Raw genomic sequence first — 21,160 nt, forward strand, 5'->3', positions numbered from 1 at the left:
TGTATTGATACAAAAAATAATAGTGTCAGTGAGCCACTGAACAGGAGCAAAGTACACAAATAGAAGAAGAAGAAGAAGAAGAAGAAGAAGAAGAAGAAGAAGAAGAAGAAGAAGAAGAAGAAGAAGAAGAAGAAGAAGAAGAAGAAGAAGAAGAGGAAGAGGAAGATGAAGAGGAAGAGGAAGAGGAAGAGGAAGAGGAAGAGGAAGAGGAGGAGGAGGAGGAGGAAGAAGAAGAAGAAGAAGAGGAGGAAGACGAGGAAGAGGAGGAAGAGGAGGAAGAGGACGAAGAGGAAGAAGAGGAGGAAGATGAAGAGGAGGAAGAAGAGAATGAAGAAGAGAATGAAGAAGAGGAGGAGGAAAAGAAGTCACGACCCAAGGGTACCCCTGGAAGTAATAAGGCACATAGAACCCCGGAAGGCACCATGTAAGCCACTTAGCATATCATAACATAAAGCATTAGAACAATAAGTGTACAAGCGCACTTAAGTCCAAAAAATCTTTATAAAGGAAAGCGGAAGTTTAGACTTGTCTCAATTAGCCATCTATTACAATAGTTCAAATGAAAAGGGACATTGCCCATACAACATTGTTTGGAAATGAAATACTAGAAACGAAACTCAAAGTGAATCTCCCGTCCTCGAATCATGAGTACTCACCACAAGCAAGGAGAATAGTTGAATACAAACTTGAACCCAATGATAATCGACTCAAGAACCGGACCCTACACTTGGGAAAAATGTAGGAAAATATGGGTTAGTACAAAAATGCACCAAGTATGATAGCCATGCATAAAATCATGAAAACATGCTAAAAGGGACATTTTAGTTGAATGCATGCCATTTACTAAAATTCTTGTTCATATTAATGTGCTAGTGGGAATAAGCCTTAACCAACATAGACCATGTGAGCTAACATGGAATCTGGTGTCAACCCCACACCGAAAAAGGGTTACTATACTTGCCTAAGGTAGAACCATACTCTTAGCTTAGGTGGATCCACTAGCTAAAGACCTATGTGGGCACATAGTTATGGGATAAGGATATTGCTACTAGAAACCCAGACTCAACTAAGGTATAAGGTTTCCATCTCATGAGATGCATACCTTGTGAACCCGGACTCAACTAAGGAAGAAGGAACCCATTTGGGAAGCCAGACTCAACTATTGTATAAGCTTCCATCTCATATTCATATCCACTCGGTGCTAGGCATTAATTCCCATAGATTACATATTAAGTCTTGACTTAAGTTCATATTCATGGAAGAATTTCTTGACACTCAATCCAACATAATTCATACTATAGCTCATAGATTCAATAGGTGAGACTAGTCTTCCAACTTTAAAATCACTACATGTGACAAACCTTTCACATCACATCATATTCATACATAAGTGTGTACATGAGAATATCTTCCAACAACACAACAATTATATCATAATCATATTCACTTTACTCTCAAAGTGTTCATAAAGCATATACCTTAATCTTATATTCATTCATAATTCTCATACTTTGCCCTTCAAGGACCATAAATCACAATCCATCAACACATCTAGAATTACTACATTAGACATGGATGATAACATTATTCAAGTAATTCAATTACTAGATGCATAATTCTATCATATTCTATTTGCATCAATCAATACCCACCCTTTGAGATCCAAATTGGGAAAATAGGAGAATTTATGGATTCTTGGGGAATTCAAGATAAAACCATATAAAATCATCAATATATCCATAATAAAACATAATTTAGTAATTAAAAATGAATTTTAAAGGAATCCATGAGATTGAAGTCAAACCCTAACTTTTGGGATTTCTAGCTTTGAGATTGGGGTTTTTGAAGGGGCTCCATGGATGAAAACTATCCGTGGATGAAGAGATACCATACCTTGGTGATGAATCCCTAAGAAATTGAGTGAAAAAGACTTCTTCTTCAAACCCTATCTTGACTTTCTTCTTCTTCTTCTTCCTTGGAGTTCTAGAGAGAGAGTTTTGGGGGATAGTGGGTTTTGATTTGGGAGATTTAGAATCACGAGGAAGATAACTTGATTTGGGGGCCTTAAAACTATATATAGTTAGTCTAAATTAATACAAAATGATGTTACTTAATATTAACTTAAAAAGGAAAACCCTATAATGCCCCTAACTAAAACTGCCTTTTGGCAGTTACAGGCCTCACCCACGACACACGACCACGGTCTGTGGGTGGACTCACGTGGCGTGCTGTCCATCCATGGAATGGGGTTCTGGGGCCTGTTTTGCAGGCTTGACCCATGACCCCTCACTGACGGACCGTGGTTGGACCCACGACCAGTTTTGTTGAGGCGTGGTCTGGGTTTAGATATTGGCCTCTCAGGGTCTTGACCTATGCCCCACACCCACGAGGCGTGGGTGCCCTTTGTGGGACACTGCCCAGGCAGCCTCTAATGGTCTTCCTCAAGGACCCCTGTTTGGTCCTTGGGGTTTGAACCTTGACGTTTCTAACACAAAAACAATTGTTTTAAGGTACATGGAGGTACATTCAAGGCTCTAACCCTAACGTCAAGCTCTAGTCTAACTTACTAGTTTCCAGGGCGTTACAATATCTCCCCCTTGGAAACATTCGTCCTCGAATGATGATCTAGACACCTTACATAAGTAAAGACTCAAGACTAGTAGCCTATTATGCATGAAACATCAAAATAATGCACAATTCATAGGAGGAAAATTCAACTCCATCTAAAACATAATCAATGCAATATAAGGAAGTAGGAACTACATCTAACAACCAATATGAATGAAACTCAATATTTCTCATATTCATAGGAGGAACTACCTTCTCCAACTGAAATCATGCTCAACACAACATCATGGAGCCAATATGCAATTACTAAAGGACTAAACATAATACTGAAAAAACACTCATGACTATTGTCCTCGGAGAATGATGACTCACCACTGATTCTACTGAACTGGAGATCGGGAACTGATCTAAGCGTGATCTGGATGCTGATAACCTGAACCTACATCACGAGAAGATGTAGTGCACGTATGCGTTAGTACTTGAAAGGTACTGAGCATGAAGGATATAATACAACTTAAATAACATATAATTGAACATAGCAAATAAGCAATGATATAATCTGAACAGGATATAGATACTGAATGCAGTGACCAATTTATAACATACTGAAACTGAATACTGACTATACCGATAAATGGTCAATGCAATAGAATCTGACTGAACCGTGGGAGCTACTAATAACCAATAATAAAACCACATGAGCTAAATGTGGAGTCCGATGTATACGCCCTATCAAGAGGACCCAATATACCCTGCCAGAGGTATAGAGGCATGCTGGCGTGATCACTAAAATGATGCCCACAGAGGGTACTTACAACCTACTTGGCTAGTAGTTTTGGGACTATTTGGGTATGCTGAACCCTAGTCCAACTCGGTATTATGCTACTCCCAATGGATTAAGTAATTAACACATTATGACTAAATTTTTGCAAGTTACTGGATAGCTCGAACTAAACATGCAAACTGAGTATGCAACAATTAAACTGATATTGATGTATTAATAACTGAGGCATGTATAAATGAATAACTGAAATATCTGACCTAACATGTATAATTCAAGAACTAAAGAATTACATAAATAGGGTTCTGAAATTCATGCAATAAACTGAATATTAACATACTAATCTAATTTAGATCATTCTAACAGCTAAGAAACCAATAATTCTAACATTCAAGAAACCCTAGGTCTAGTCATAATAAGAGAATCAAGAAACTGACTGAAAACTAGGGACCTATGGGTGAAAGGAACCCACTAGTGAAATCCCACATACCTGGTGTCGAATTTCACGGAGAAATCCTTTGATTTCTAGGCTGGAACTGAAGAAAACTTGCTATGTTCTTGAACTAGGGTTCTTGACTTCTTTCTCCTCTTAGCATTCTAATTTTTCTAAGTTTTGATTAATGATTTGACATAGGTAAGTTCTAGTTATGTTTCTAGGCTTAAACTGACTAAAACGTCATAATTTAGAGTCTAAACGACGTAGCTTAGGGGTCCAACAAAATAGGAAAAGGACCATAACAAACCTAACTTAATTCTAGAGAAGCCCATCCACGGAAGGAACGACGGTCCGTCGTTTGATCTACCGGCCATCATTTGGGTCCTTTGGTCAAGTCTATCCGATAGGTCTTCACTAAAATGAGCATAACTTTTACTCGGAGGTTAGATTTTAGTAAACTTGGTGGTGTTGGAAAGAAAATTCAATTATATATCATATCATAGGTCATGTGACACAATTCATTTTGTGCTAAGAGTTATGACCATTTAAAGTTGACCCAATCAACAATTTTCCTCTAATTGGTTGCTGGCCCTCATCTACGATCAGACCTACGGACCGTGCTGGTTGACCGTAGTTCATGTCCGAGGCTGGGTAAAGGAGTCTTGATCCACAGACACAGACCACAGACCGTGGTCTGACTTACGGACCATGGGTCTATTCATGGATCGAGACTTAGCCGATTTTCTGAGCTGGGTTTGGGGAGGGGTTGCAGTGGTGAACCATGGAACACCAACACGGGCCGTGGTTTGACTTACGGTTCGTGGATGGCAACCGTGGGTTGCACCTACAATTTCTCAAAATCTGCATTTTGGTCTATCTAGGATACGGGGTGTTACATTTGAGAATCAATTATCCGACTGCCCAATCATTCCCCCATTCCCCCAATGATCATCCACTGAAGCTCTAGACATCCATCGCCTTTGCTTAATGTCAAGTTCAGCCTTCATTCAAGAAAGCACTTTTCCTCCTCATTTCATCTTCATTCAATGTCAAGAGGTTGTCCCGTATCTACATATGAGAAGTGGTTCATCTTTATGGTGTGCCAGTCTCTACTATATAATATTGGGGATGCTTAGTTCACTTCAAGCTTTTGGAGGACCTTTTTGGAGGAGTTAGATATTCATGTCTACCTTAGCACAACTTTCCACCCATTGATTAATCATTAGAGCGTACTATTTAGGTTTTTGAGGATATGTTCCAGGCCTATATGTTGGAGTTTGGAGGTAAGTGGGACCATTTCTTACCTTTGGTAGAGTTTGCGTACAATAACAACAATTACTAATGTATTCATATGGCTCCGTTCGAGGTCCTATATGGTATGCGTTATCGATCTTCGGTTGGTGGGTTTGATTCTACAAAGCCTATACCGTATGGAACAAACTTGATTCAGGAGTCTTTGAACAAGGTGAGGGTGATTCAGGATAATCTTCGAATAGCTCAGAGTAGGAACCATAGTTATGCTGATCGTAGGCATTGGCCTTTGTGATTTTAAGTTGGTGATCGAGTATTGATATATCGTGAGTTTACGATATTTTTAATACATTTCACTTAAGAGTTGTGTGTGTCCAAGGCCATTTTGTATTAGAACTACGGTGTATTGTGCTAAATTTGTAGGAAATAGGCTTGGATGAGGTTGAGAGAGATACAACTGAAATTCTGTAGAAGTGGCCACCTACGGAAGTGATCTACAGACCACAGGTTTAGTCATGGTACGTCAGAGGGTAGGCGTGGATTGATCATTTGGGAAGTCTGACTAAGTGTGGAACTACAGAGGTGAGTGAAAGACCGTAGGTCAACCCATGGGCCGTCCTGCACGTCCGTCAATGATCACTGAGAGTTGAAGTTCCAGTACCTGATGAAAAGTTCTAAGTGTGGAGCCATGGACCGTGGATCGACCCACGGTCCGTACTGCACGTCCGTCGATTGCAGTTGAGAGTTGAAGGTTCCAAACTTCTGAGATATTGTCTAAGTCTTGAGCCATGGAAGGGACCCACAGACTGTACGTCAGTCCACGGTCCGTAGGTCAGTATCGTCAATTGAGGCCGCGTCTAGAAAAGTTTATTTCCTTATTTCATTTCTTTTTTGTTTAGGACATTTTTTTCAATAAATAGGGCATGTAAACCTCATTTTTGGGGGTTAGACACCATAGTATTATTTTAGTTCTTGGTATTTCTTTTAGAATTAACTTGCAAACTTTGGCAATTTGATTTCCTAATTTCGGTTTATAAGATTTAGATTTTTGCTTTGAATTTCAATTGGAGATTACGGGTTTCTTCTACTCAATACGTTCTTCTTCTACAATTATGAATTGTGTTCTTTCAAGCACGAGTAACTAAATCCACAACTAGGGTTGTGGGAACCATGATCAATTAACAACGTATGAATAATATCTAACTAATTCTTGACTAGTATTGATGCATGCATTGATAATTCTTTCGTTTAGAAGTCTTTTTAACGGTGGCCAACGTTAGAACTCACCTTGTTGCTACTTGTCGGACCAATGAGGTAGTTAATAAGAAAATAATTATCAACAGAGATTTAGTGTGATACTATCTAATAGTCTAATGTCAATTGGTGTGAGGGTGAAAACTAAGCCATACATTGATGTGATGTCTAATCTGAGGTAAAGGTAAGGGTTAGTAAATTATACACACGTAGCCGGACCAAGGTGCGAGGTGAAATTTTCTATTTGGCGGACCAAGCACTTAGGGATACATAACTTACCACTTTCCATGTGACACACTACGAAAGGATTACTATTATTAGGATTACCGCTTTAAGAGCTTATGGGGAACACATACACCCTAGTTTTTCTCTCTCACTGATAACAACAAAGTTCGAATCTTGCTCTTTTGTTACTTAAACAATAATCAGTTATTTGTTTCACAAACCCCCCTTTTACTTACTTGTCTCATAAATAAGTTGACTAAACGAATATAATCATAAGTTAAGTTTAAGTCTAAACCATATTCCTTGTGGGATCGACCCCAACTTCCAAGTTGGGTTCTTTACTTGATAACGATCGCTTATACTTCTTTAGGGAACTGTAATTTGAGAGTATCAAATTTTGGCGCCGCTGTCAGGAATAAGGCTTTTAGATTAAGTTTAATTACATTATTGAACTTTAGTCAATTATTTCCTAATTTTACTTTTATTTTTGTTTTTGTTTTCTTCAGGTTTCCACTCTAGTTTATGCGAAGTACACGGAGTCAAGGCAAACTATTGACCCCATACGATCCAGAGTTGAGGAAAACTTTGAGAAAGATGAATAATCAAGGGGTCTTGGATAATCCACTCATAGAAGTGCTTGAGGAACAAGTGAATAATGAGAATGCTCAGGTTCATGGTGATAATGTACTTGGAGATGCATTGAGGGTGCAGGATCCACCAGAACGAAGACTGCATGATAATTATAGGGTCAAATTTAATACTGTTGAATCTGAAGGACCCATTGTTCTCCCTCCACTACCTTCGGGGCATACATTCGTGGTGACTAGCAGTTTGATGCAGATGCTTACAGTGAGGGGTTTGTTTTCTGGTATGGCTTCGGAAGATCCACATGTGCATATTGCGAAGTTGAGAAGTGTTTGTAAAAGTTGTGTGGGGAGACCGTAGTTGGATATGAACATCATAGGGTTGAGAGTCATCCCTCTATCATTAATCGGTGAGGCTGATGTATGGTTTTCTGAGCTTCTGTACAACTCTATTCATACATAAGATCAATTGCACAAGGTGTTCATGGCCAAGTACTTTCCATTGTCAAAGAAGCTGAACCACAAAGATAAGCTCAACAACTTTGTGGCACTACCTGGAGAGTCTTTGAGTAGTTCGTGGGACAGGTTCACTGCATTCATTAGAAGTGTTCCGAATCACAGCATTGATGATGAGTCACTAAAGGAGTATTTCTACAGAGGTCAAGATGACAATGGTAAGGCTGTGCTTAATACTATCGCTGAAGGATCATATGATGAGTGCACTTTTGTGGAGATCACTGAGAAATTGGAAAAGATTTCCCAAAACAATAAAACATAGAGCACTCAAAAGTCTGACACTGGAAGAAGCACATTTGTAGTTCAAACTGCTCCTAGTCAATCAGCTGATGACATTCGTGAGGAGATGGCGCACATAAGGACAGAACTTGGGTTGGTATTGGAGCATGTAAGCGGAGGTCCGAAGTAAATGCAGTGAATTACTTGACTAGGACTCCACCACCAACGGAGGAGGAATGTTACTATGAGGAGGATGCTTGCCTCGTGAATGATCAGACGGGGGGTTTCCGAACCAACACTCAAGGTTCCAATTCGGATAATTGGTACCAAGGTCAAAGAAACCAAGGTCGAAACTATGGTAACTACAATCGAGAGGGTCAATATGTCCGGGATGGGAACTACAATCACAACAACTACTACAATCGGAACAACTATGGCAATAGGAACGATAGAGTTGAGCTTTACGTTCCTCCAAAAAGATGGGAATCTGGTAATAGGGAAGCTGGAGGTAGTATGTCACGGATTGAGGATATGATGTAGAAGATGATGAAGAGGTTTGATTCGACTGATGAGAATGTGAAGGAGATGCGGAATGACTTGTCTTGTTTAGGTTAAAAAGTTGATTCCCATGCAGTGTCGATCAAGCAACTTGAGCAGTAGATGAATCAGTTGTCCACAACAGTAAACCCATGTCTACCTGGCACATTTCCTAGCAACACCATCTAGAATTTGAAGAATGATGGGCATTGTATGACAGTCACTACTCGAGGGGGTAAGCATACTATTGATCCACCTATGCCGTCTGGGGTTGAAATTGTACTTGAGAAAGATGATGATGAGATTGAGGTTACTGGAGAGTCCAAGAATGCTACAGAGAAGAAAGCAGAGATAACCCAAAAAGTTGTCCCTATGCCTAGACCTCCACCTCCATTTCCACAGAGGTTGGTAAAGAAAAATGAAAAATGGAAATACCGCAGGTTTATTACTATGTAAAAACAACTTTCCATCACTGTTCTATTGATAGAAGCTTTGGAGCAAATGCTTGGGTATGCGAAGTTTATGAAAGATCTGGTGACTAAGAAGAGGGCCGTGAGTTTTGAAGATGATGATAGGTTGCAACATTGTAGTGCTATTTCCACAAGGTCACTTGTGCAGAAGAAGGAGGATCCTGGTGCTTTCACTATTCCATGTACCATCGGGTTGTTGCATTTCGCTAAGGCGTTGTGTGATTTGGGTGCTAGCATTATTCTGATGCCATTGTCTATTTACAAGAAGTTGGGTTTAGGGGATCCAAAACCAACTGCGATGCGATTACTCATGGCGATAGAACTTTGACGAGGCCCATTGGTGTTCTCAAAGATGTGCTTGTAAAAGTGGAGTCGTTTATTTTTCCAACGAATTTTGTGATAATTGACTATGAGGTTGATTTTGAGGTCCCCATCATCATAGGGAGACCATTCCTTGCTACTAGGTGCGCCTTGGTCGATATGGAGAAAGGGCAGATGAAGTTCCGATTGAATAGTGAAGAGGTAACTTTAATATCTATAGGTCTATGAAGCAGGAAAGTGATCTCAAGTCAGTGTCCGTGGTGAATCATATTGTGGGTCAAGGTTCTGATGTGTCTATTGAAGAGCGGTTGGGTGTTGATGCACTTGCAGCGGTGATGATGAATTTTGTGGGTGATGGTATTGAAGACTATGATGAGTTAGTTGCCGTACTTGATAGGTTCAAATTCCATTCCAAATCGAAGAAATTGGAGTTAGATATGAAGAATCGCGACTCACCACCCACAAAACCGTCTGTTGAAGAGGCTCCAAAGTTAGAGCTTAAGGCCCTACCATCACATTTGAGGTATTTATTCTTGGGGAGAGATGGTACTTTACCGGTCATCATTGCGACCAATTTGAATGCGAAGCAAGTTGAGGCTTTAGTTTCTCTATTGAAGAGGTTCAAGAAGGCTATTGGGTGGACTATTGCAGACATTATTGGGATTCCTCCTAGCATATGTTCTCATAAATTCCAACTCATGCCAGATCACAAGCCTAGTATTGAGCACCAAAGGAGACTAAATCCGCCTATGCAAGAGGTAGTGAAAAAGGAAATCATCGAGTGGTTGGATACTGGAGTCATTTATCCCATTGCAGATAGTAGTTGGGTTTATCCTGTTCAGTGTGTGACCAAGAAAGGTGGGATTACTGTGGTACCGAATGCGAAGAACAAGCTTGTTCTGATGCGGCCCGTGACTGGATGGAGAGTATGCATGGACTAGGAAATTGAATGCTTGGATAGAAAATGACCATTTCCCTATGTCGTTCATGGATCAGATGTTGGACCACCTTGCTGGTAAGGGTTGGTATTGTTTTCTTGATGGTTATTCGGGCTACAATCATATCAACATAGCACCGTAAGACCAAGAGAAGACCACATTCACTTGCCCTTATGGGACTTTCGCCTTCAAATGGATGCCATTTGGGTTGTGTAATGCTCTAGCGACCTTCCAGCATTGCATGATGTCTATCTTTTCTGATATGGTGGAGGACACTATTGAGGTATTTTTGGATGATTTCTCTGTGGTAAGTGACTCATTTGATGGTTGCTTGGATCATTTGGACGAGGTACTGAAATGGTGTGAAGAGTGCAATCTTGTGCTCAATTGGGAAAAGTGCCACTTCATGGTGAAAGAAGGGATCGTTCTGGGTCATCGGATTTCTGAGAAGGGTATTGAGGTTGATAGAGAGAAAGTCGAGGTAATAGAAAAGCTTGCACCACCTATCTCTGTTAAAGGTGTTAGTAGTTTTCTTCGGCTTGCAGGCTTTTATAGTAGGTTTATCAAGGATTTTTCCAAAATTGCACACCCATTGTGCAAATTGCTCGAAAAGGAGTGTAAGTTTGATTTTGATGATGCTTGTCTGAGAGCATTTGGAGAGTTGCAGGAAAAGCTAGTTTCCGAACCTATCATTATTTCACCGGATTGGGGGTAACCATTTGAAGTGATGTGTGATGCGAGTGGAGTGGCTATTGGGACAAAAGCGAGAAAAGATTCTTTATCCTATTTACTATACCATCAAAGCTCTAAATGTGGCTCAAAAGAACTATACAATGACTGAACAGGAACTCCTTGCTGCGGTTTTTGCATTCGAGAAATTTTGATCTTGCTTGTGTGGTACTGAGGTCATAGTGCATACAGACCATTCTGCATTGAGGTATTTGATGGCTAAGAAGGGTGCAAAACCGAGGTTGATTAGATGGGTATTGCTGCTGCAAGAGTTCAATTTTGAGGTGAAAGAGAGAAAGGGGACAGAAAATCAAGTTGCCGATCATTTGTCCAGATTAGAGGAGGAAGCTATGCTCAAGCTAGGAGATGGGGCTGAAATTAATGATGCGTTTCCAGACGAATAGGTATTGGTGGCTTCTCATGATCTTATTCCTTAGTTTGCAGACTTTGCTAACTACTTGGCAAGTTATCTGGTTCCATCAGATTTGTCTTTTCACCAAAGGAAAAAGTTTACGCATGATGTGAAGAAGTTCTTTTGGGATGAGGTTTATTTGTTCCGTATTTATGCTAATGGGATTATTCGTCGCTGTGTTCCCGAGGTTGAGATGATGAGTATTCTAGAGGCGTGTCAATCTTCGCCTATTGGTGGGCATCATAGTGGTATTCGGGCTGCGTATAAGATTTTGCATTCTGGGTATTACTGGCCTACCATCCACCAAGATGCTCATGAATTTGCCAAGTCTTGTTATCGTTGCCAAAATGAAGGAGGAATTTCAAAGAGGCAAGAGCTTCCTATGAATCCGATATTGGTGATTGAGTTGTTTGATGTATGTGGTATTGATTTTATGGGTCCATTTGTGAGCTCACATGGGATGACTTGTATTCTCGTTGTGGTTGATTATGTGTCAAAATGGGTGGAAGCAATTGCACTTTCCAACAATGAAGGTAAAAGTGTCACCGCATTCCTGAAAAAGAATATCTTCTCCAGATTTGGTACACCTAGGGTGATTATCAGCGATGGAGGTTCCCACTTCTGTAAAAAGTTGGTCAAGGCGCTGCTTGAGAAATATGGCGTCCGCCACAATGTTGCCACTCCTTACCATCCGTAGTCTAGTGGGCAAGTTGAAGTGTCCAACAGAGAGATCAAGCAAATCCTTGCTAAGACTGTAAATGCTAATAGAACCAACTGGTCTAGGAGGCTTGATAATGCTCTATGGGCCTATCACACCGCATTCAAGACTCCCATAGGTATGTCCCCCAACCAACTCGTATATGGGAAGTCTTGCCATTTGTCGGTAGAGATAGAGCATAAGGCTATGTGGGAACTAAAGAAGTTGAATTTGGATTGGGGCGCCATATCGAATCAGAGAGTAAATGACCTGAATGAGCTTGATGAGTTTCGCCTAAAAGCTTATGAAAGTGCAGCCTTGTACAAGGAGAAGATGAAGAAGTATCATGATCAAAAGATTGAAAAGCGTGAATTTGCTGTGGGTGATCAGGTGCTTCTATTCAACTCTAGGTTGCGCTTGTTCCTAGAAAGCTCAAGTCCAAGTGGACTGGACCATTCATAGTCACTCAAGTGTTCCCACATGGATCGGTCGAGCTCGAGAACAAGGTTCAAGGTGAACGGTCAAAGGATCAAGGTCTACATGGGCAAATAGGAGAATGTTCAAGAGGTGGTTGAGGCCTACTATCTTGATGAAGTATGAGTAATCAAGAGGCCTGCATCGTGCCGCGACGTTAAATCAAGCGCTGCTTAGGAGGCAGCCTAAGATGTACAATCTAGCCAACTATATGTTTTTCTTTTCGATTTAAGAGTTTTCCTTGTTTATTTGATGTTCTGTAATTCCTTAGATTGGTATTTTATTTTTGTTTTTGTGTTGGCTAGATATAGAGTAGGGTTTGTGTCTAAAAAGTGTCCAGAAAATGTAAAAAGAAACTCCTAACGGATGCTACATGTGCAGGGATGAAAAGCCAAATCTGCAGAAAATGTCTATTGCAGAGGTCTACGGACCCCATCGATGTTCCGTGGTTCAATCCACGGCTTGTGAATGGTATCCGTAGATCCCCAGGTAAGTCCTCAAATTTTGGTGTTCGTCGATCCCCAGGTAAGTCCTTAAATTTTTCTAAGTGTTGAGTGGCCTACAGACCCTACCCACGGTCCATAGGTCGACCCACGGCCCGTAGGCGAGGTCTCGTGGGTCCAACCTAGGGTTAATGGAGACCCGACCCGGACCCTTCTAATAAAAACTCTTCTTTTTTAAATTCATCCCCCACATCCCATATTCCCTCCCAACCGTTTCTAACCCCTCCAAATCCCAAAACTTCTATATTATCTCCCTATATCACTCCCATTTTCCATAATCATTTTCCCATCTCTATAATCCTCTTCCTCTCTCCAAAATCACTCCCATTCTCCCTTTACATAGAGAGTTCAAGGTCCGGGTTCGATGTCACAAGGTCCAATGATTCTTTTGCATCACACAATCACCCACTTCCAATACTTGTAAGGTAAATGACTTCACCTTAACTCTGAATTTTGATATTCATTGTTCAATACATGAAGTCACGAAGTGAGTCTTGACCTTGGGTTTTTTTGTATGAAATTGCATGATAAGCTATAGTTAGAAACACCCTTAGAATGATAAAATGTGATTGTGTTGTCTTTGTAATCAAATAACTCAGGGTAAATAGTCTAAATGTAAGTTTCGACTTAGGTTCCTAATTTGTATGCTACAAAAGTTGAATAATAAGTAACCGAAACCCTAGGGATGACAAACTATCATAAATTGTGTTGAAATGCATGATTATGCTTAGGTTGATTGATTTAATTGTTGAAAAAATGGTTTAAAAATGAGGCATGTCTGATACCTGGCACAGACCTGACCCACAAGACCCGGTCCACGGACCGTAGGTCAACCAACAGATCGTAGATCAGGCCCGTTAGTATGTTGCACATGAAAAATCCTCTCAGTGAGGAACCACAGAGGTAGACTACGGTCCGTAGGTCAACCTACAGTCCGTTCTGCACATCCGTGGTTCCCATCAGATCCCAAATTTTTGGGATCTCTGACCTACGGAGGGGATCCACGGATCGTAGGTAGCCACCGTAGGTCGCCACTGATGCTACTGTACATAAATTTTTTTAGTTTTTGTTTTGGTTCTTTCTTTTGTCTAAATTTTTTTTTAGTGTGGTATTGGTTTTATTTTGGTACTAACCATGCTTACACAGGTACCATGGCTCTTAAAAAGGCTTCGACCTACGCCGTAAAGGGCAAGTCAAAATTGGTGGCACTAAAATTTTGGCTTATTGATGAAGATACTGATGCGGAGAAGGATCCCGCCTATGTCCCACCTATTACTAGGACATCCCCAACAGCACCACGCACCACAAGAAATCAAGCCCGGCAGGTGATTTCTGATGTGGTCACTGCCTCCTAGTCTGATGAGAAGGATACATCGATCGGTTCATCGGCTGGTTCTGAGTCCGATTTTGATTCCAGCTCTGGCTCCACATCTGGCTCTAGTTCTAATGGCGCCAACACCTCATCCTCTGAGGCTAATAGTGCAAATGTCATTCCAATGCCTCCGAGTACCGATCCTGCACCAGTTCGTGAAGAGCCCAATAGATTGTTCATGAGTGGTCAGTTCCAGATCTACCGAGACTCCAAAATGCTGAATGAGAAAGAGAAGATGGCATGAATGGTCACCGAGGAGCACCAAGTTTTGACATGCAGCCTCCACACTGCACCCGCCATCCATGATCTTTTCAAAAGACATAAGTGTGAGTGGATGGCCCGTAGCCCAGGGTCTTTCAGTGAGGAGATCGTCAGGGAGTTCTATACTTCCCACGTAGCAACCCTCTGAGGTTCCATTGACAGACGGGCCAAGCCTGCCGCCCATCCTCCCTTTACATCGAAACTGGTGCGTGGGTTTGTTGTTGATATATTCGAGACCACCATTCGCAATCAACACGGCCGAGTATGATTATCGCTGGGACACCATTAGGAGTGGGGAATTTCAGAGGAATGCCGAACAAATGGAGACTTTATTGCGCTAGTTGGCCCGTCACCTTGCTACAGACGGAGAGCGCGCCGAGTGGGTCAGCATCTCGAGCTTGGCTACAAACAAGGCCACCCTGACATTTGTGGCTAAATTTTTCTGGTTGTTGGTACGGAACCGGGTGTCTCCCACTCAGGCTGATAATGTACTCATTTGGAACCGCGCAGTCTTGGTTGCAGGGTTGGTGATGGACTTTTCCCGTATGCTGATTGTGGAGATACACGAGAGGTCCTTCAAGGACACCACCACCTATCCCTTCCCATGCCTCATTTTCCAGCTGTGCAGGGATGCTGGCATACGGGGCTGGCATTGTGACAAGTTGGTTCAGGCGAACAAGACCCTGGATATCGGCTTGATTCGAGATGAGGCCAATGTGGCTGCACCGTGCAGAGAGCCGCATATTGAGGTGCCACCATTGGGAGCGGAGTTGGTTGATGATGTGGTGCATTTGTAGGGTGAGGAGCCTGCCATTCCAGCCACTACTGAGGATGCCCCGTCTTCCCATTCTCCAACCGCCAGTCAGTCCCCTAGAGCCTCCAGAGCCACTCACTCTTCAGGGTCTGCTACCGTGCCTCTAGCCCGTGTTCAGAAGTTGGAGGTTCAGATGGCTACACCACTTCAACATGTGCGGCCTTGGATGCAGCGTGCGATTGAGGAATCCGCGACTAGGGTTGAGCATTGGATGGAGCAGATGATGGACCGTAAAGTTCAGGCCATACACCAGCGCTTTGATGCATTTAAGCTGCGTGTCTTAGAGTGACCAACCCCCACCACTGATGTTTCTTCCTTCCAAACGGAGTTAGCTAGTCTCCGGGCTGATCTTGATGCCCTCCTCGCTCAACCTGAGTCTGAGCCTGAGTAGCCCCCACAACAGTGGGTTATAGTACAGTGATGGATGCATTATTCGGCGATGAGATATTGCCATTGGCTTCTTCCCATCATGCTGGGAAGTGCCATCGCTCTAGGCGGACTTCTGATGACACTGAGGGTGGGAGAGCTCGCAAGAGGGAGTGCCAGGAGCTTGAGGTGGCCCGGAAGGCATCCATAGTTGATGAGGAGATGCGCCAGCATCGGGCTAGGAAGGTAGGTGTTGGTGCCTCTAGCAGCGTGAGCACTACTAATGGTGCAATGACAGTTGGCGTGAGCACTATTGATGATGCGGCGAGAGTTGATGCTAGCACTACTAATGGTACTGAGATGGTAGATGCGGGTACTACTGATGGTGACCCAAGTGTTGATCCAGCGGGCATCGAGAAACCGGACCCACCCGCTTGTTGATAGGTCTTCGGCGTTATTCGCTACAGGTTTGCTTCACCCGATCCTTTATTCTTTAATTTTTGTGCATCGGGGACAATTGCACTCTATTTTGTTGTGGGTGGGGTAAATGGGTTGTGAGTGATATGAGGAAGACTAAGTAACCCAACTCATAATTCTCTCTTGGGGTTTTCTTGCCTGTGTTCTTTTTCCCCAAGAGATTGCTTTTAAATTTCTGTTGAACTGGCATGTGTTAGGGTTGTATGTGTAGAAGCATGAGAGAGAATGATGCATGATGGCATAATTAAGAAAAAAAATGATCTCTGTCCAAAAGTTGTGATATGTGCTAAAATCTATAGGCTAGAATGAGTTGAATGTGTTGGCTTTGAGTATGACATGATAAAGAACCAATTTGATCTCATTACTTAAAGCTAAAACTTGAACTGGGTAATCGGATAATTTGATAATGAAACAATGTGCCAAGAGTGTGTGAGGAAAGTTGATTGTTCAGACAGTTTGTGCCAATCTAGAACTTGCCCCATTGGTCCTGCTAAGATGATCTAGGCTAGAAGTTGGGAAGTGATCATAGATCCTTGTTCAAATTAGTCCACATAAGCCTAAAAGAATCTAACCAAATGAAATCAATGTTCCCTTTGATCCAAATAATTGAGCCTAAAATTGACCATTTCTTTTGTTTCACCTTACTCACCTTCTCTAAAATAAGTGTTTTCGCCCCGGTCCCTCCTTGGACATGTGCACCTTGACTTAGGCCAAAAGCCTAAGTTGAGGGTGGCTAATGCTAAAAGTGACCTCAATCTTGGCCCTGGTCTGACAACGGATATTGTGCACATTTACTAATAGAAAATCCATAAGTTGAGGGAGGCTATGAAAGAGGAATCCGAAAGAAAAATGGGTATGAAATGAGTTTTATGTTGAAAAGAGAAAAAGAGAGGATAGAAGAGGATGTGACTTTGTGCCAAAGAAAAAAAAGATAAATAAAAGTGCTGAAAAATAAAGAAAAATAAAGTGAAGAAAAAGAAGAAAGTGAAAAATAAGAGCTACGAAGTCAAAAGTCACATCCATGGTGAAAAGAGTCAAGGGAAAAGAGGTGAAAAGCCAATGTAATGTCAAGGAGGGAAGAAAGTAACCAAAAAGTACCCAAATGAACCACACCTGACCCTGAGCCTACGTTACAAGCTAAGAAAGTCCTATAGTGATCCTAGCAACTAGTTTGGAGAGTCTAAGCAGTGAAAATAAGGACAAGCCTGTGACATTGAGCACTAACTGTACTTGAAGTTACTTCTGAGCGTGAGTGTTGAATGAATCCTTGTACTAAAAATCATATTCATTGTGTGAAAAAGGGATTTCATTTGAAGTAAGGGCACTACTTACATTGTCAGAGAATTGGTACCTTGGTGATAGTGAAAAAGTGCATGTTGTGTGTCTATTGGTCGATCTTTGTCATATCTTGATCCACATGAGTTAGCTTGCTGAGTCTAAGAGAAAAGATTTACACTTGAAAAGGGAGTCGGAATAGAAAGCCACACGATTGCTTGTGTTTGAATGTGTGCTTCTATACAAGTGTCGTTTAGAGTCTTAGTGCGTCGCTCGAGGACAAACAATGAATTTAAGTTGAGGGTGTTGATACACCATGAGTTTACATTATTTTTAATACATTTCACTGAAGAGTTGTGTGTGTCTAGGGCCATTTTGTATTAGAACTAATGTGTATTATGCTAAATTTGCAGGAAATAGGCATGGACAAGGTCGAGAGGGATACAACTGAAATTCTGCAGAAGTGGCCACTCACGGAAGTGACCTACAGATCGTAGGTCCAGTCACGGTCCGTCAGTGGGTAGGCATGGATTGATCATCTGGGAAGTCTTACTAAGTGTGGAACTACGGAGGCGAGTAACGGACCGTAGGTCGACCCACGGGCCATCCGACACGTTTGTCAATGATCACTTAGAGTTGAAGTTCCAGTACCTGATGAAAAGTTCTAAGTGTAGAGCCACGGAAGAGGACCCACAGACCGTGGACAGACCCACGGTCCGTACTGCAACGTCCGTCGATTGCAGCTGAGATTTGAAGGTTCCAAACTTCTGAGAAATTGTCTAAATCTTAAGCCATGGAAGGGACCTATGGACCGTAGGTCAGTCCATGGTCTTTAGGTCAGTATCCTCGATGAAAGCCGCGTCCAGAAAAGTTTATTTCCTTATTTCATTTTCTTTTTGTTTAGGACATGTTTTTCTATAAATAGGGCATGTAAACCTCGTTTTTAGGGGTTAGACACCATAGTATTATTTTTGTTCTTGGTATTTTCTTGGGAATTAACTTGCAAACTTTGGCAATTTGATTTCCTAATTTCGGTTTATAAGATTTTTGCTTTAAATTTCAATTGGAGATTACGGGTTTCTTCTACTCAATACGTAAGTTCATGAATTCTTTTTCTAGAATTATGAATTGTGTTCTTTCAAGCATGAGTAACTAAATCCACAACTAGGATTGTGGGAACCATGATCAATTAACAGCGTATGAATAATATCTAAGTAATTCTTGACTAGTGTTGATGCAAGGATTGCTAATTCTTATGTTTAGAAGTATTTTTAACGGTGGCCAACGTTAGAACTCTCTTTGTTGCTACTTGCCGGACCAAGGAGGTAGTTAATAAGAAAAGAATTATCAAAAGAGATTTAGTGTGATACTATCTAATAGTCTAATGTCAATTGGTGCCAGGTTGAAAACTAAGTCATACATTGATGCGATGTCTAATCTGAGGTAAATGTAAGGGTTAGTAAATTATACACACGTAGCCGGACTAAGGTGTGGGGTGAAATTTCCTATTTGGCGGACCAACCACTTAGGGATACATAACTTACCACTTTGCATGTGATACACTAGGAAAGAATTACTATTATTAGGATTACCGCATTAAGAGCTTATAGGGAACACATACACCCTAGTTTCTCTCTCTCATTGATAACAACAAAGTTCGAATCTTGTTTTCTTGTTACTTAAACAATAATCAATTATTTGTTTCACAAATCCCCCCCCCCCCCCCCCCCCCCCCCCCCCCCCCCCCCCCNTCGGAAATAAGTTGACTAAACGAATATAATAGTAAGTTAAGTTTAAGTCTAAACCATATTCCTCATGGGATCGACCCCAACCTCCGAGTTGGGTTCTTTACTTGATAAATATCGCTTATAATTCTTTAGGGAAGTGTAATTTGAGCATATTAAGTATTCCTCCGTGTGTTATCCTTGAAGGGCATGATGAGATTTGCGAGGCGGGTCAAACTTAGCATCAGGTATATTGGTCCTGTTGAGATCCCGAAGACAATTGGTGAGGTTGCTTATGAGCTGGCTCTACCTCCAGCATTATGAATTATCTGCCTTGTTTTGTATGTTTAGATACTACGTCAGTATGTTACTAATGAGTATCATGTGCTCCAGTATGATGCAGTAGGGTTGGATGACCGTTTGATGTTGGTGGAGGAGCCAATTGCCATTCTAGCAAAAGATGTGCAGTGGTTGTGCTTGAGAGCCATTCCTATGGTTAAGGTCCATTGGAGGCATCGTCCAGTTGAGGAGGCTACTTGGGAGACTCACAGAAGATATTTGAGCCTTTAGGTACTTCTTCGCTCTTATTTTCACAGACGAAATTCTTTTTTATTAGTTGATGTTGTAATGACCCTCTAGATCATTTTTGTGTTTATGATTTCTGTTAATCATTTAGACCACTCCTATAGCGACCTCAAGTAATTTATGACTTGCTGGAACTGACACTCCGTCCACCTAGTAGTTCGTTTAGTTTAGTTTTATGCATGTTTTTATGTTTTGGAGCTTTTAAACCTTGAACGGTCATTTTTATCAAAAGTTTAGAAAGATGACCTTAGAATCAAAATTGGCGATTCTGTCAGCTCTAGAAGGGTCATTTTAGGGTATTACCATCATCGACAGAACTTTTTGAGTCTTTTAATGCGAGTCAATGTGATTAGACATTTTAACTTTCAAGTTAAGGCCAAAGTGTGACTTTAGACAACATTCTGGGTAAACGAGCTTGGATAAAAATTCCATGAACACAATTAGCTATAGAAAGTCTAGTTTGGTCTAGAGCGACCCTTTATGCAGATCTTGATGCTTCTGGGCTAATTCTCCCCTTTATGGTTTTTGTTCAAGATGGAGTTTGAGGGTGGGAATTTTGTTTCTAAGATGACATCGTATGGGAATTTCAAAAGCTTAGTTAAGTCTAGATTAACAAATATGGTTGGGTAGCATATCTCGTTTGCGTGCACGACGTTCAGAATGATTTGGAGTGCCCTATTGGAGATTTGGAAACTTGCCAAACCAGTTGATATGCATCAGCTGTTGCATATCAAAATTGATCTTCGTGTTCGTGGACCTTGGGTTGCGTTTGTAGAGACCAGGAGAGTTGGTAACCACGTTCGTGGGGTCATGCCTATATTCGTGATGTGTAGGACCTTTGGCCTTCACATTCGTAGGGGCCGACCGCGATGGTGCACCCCAAGTTTCTTTGGTCTTCACATTTTTGGGCTCCTTGCTGTATTCATGATGGGAAATTATCAAAAGCTCTACAATCGCGGACCCGATGGGTCCCCTTTGCGAAGAGTAAATTTGTCTGGTCTTTTATTTAAAGACCATACACGAGGCATCAAAGTCATCAATATTCAAATAGCGATTTCTCCTATGATATAGCTCAAAATTTAATGATTCAAAGTCTGGTGGATCTGTGAAGGTTGTGGCTACACCGTGGAGTTATTGGAAGTCATTGGAAAACCTTATTTTGTTGTACAATCACGTTATATCTGGTCTTTTTAGCTTATTTATTGCTTTTAAATTATGAATTTTTGTATGTGTCAATTGTTAGATGTTCTAAGCCCAAAATTGTGTTCCATTTCGGGACACAAGTTTAGGTTCTATTTAGGACCTTTTGATGGAGTCAATTTTGGAAATTCCAGCATGTGTCCCGTAATTCCTATTTGATTCCAAAATTGG

The 21,160-nt window shown here is 41.4% G+C and overlaps 1 pseudogene; it reads left to right on the forward strand.

Annotated features, from left to right (window-relative positions):
* Window positions 1-7,583: 7,583 nt before the first annotated feature.
* Window positions 7,584-19,774, forward strand: LOC125877497 (uncharacterized; annotated as a pseudogene).
* Window positions 19,775-21,160: the final 1,386 nt, after the last annotated feature.

This window comes from Solanum stenotomum, chromosome 9 (genome assembly GCF_019186545.1).
Source record: "Solanum stenotomum isolate F172 chromosome 9, ASM1918654v1, whole genome shotgun sequence".
NCBI classification, from domain to species: Eukaryota; Viridiplantae; Streptophyta; class Magnoliopsida; order Solanales; family Solanaceae; genus Solanum; species Solanum stenotomum.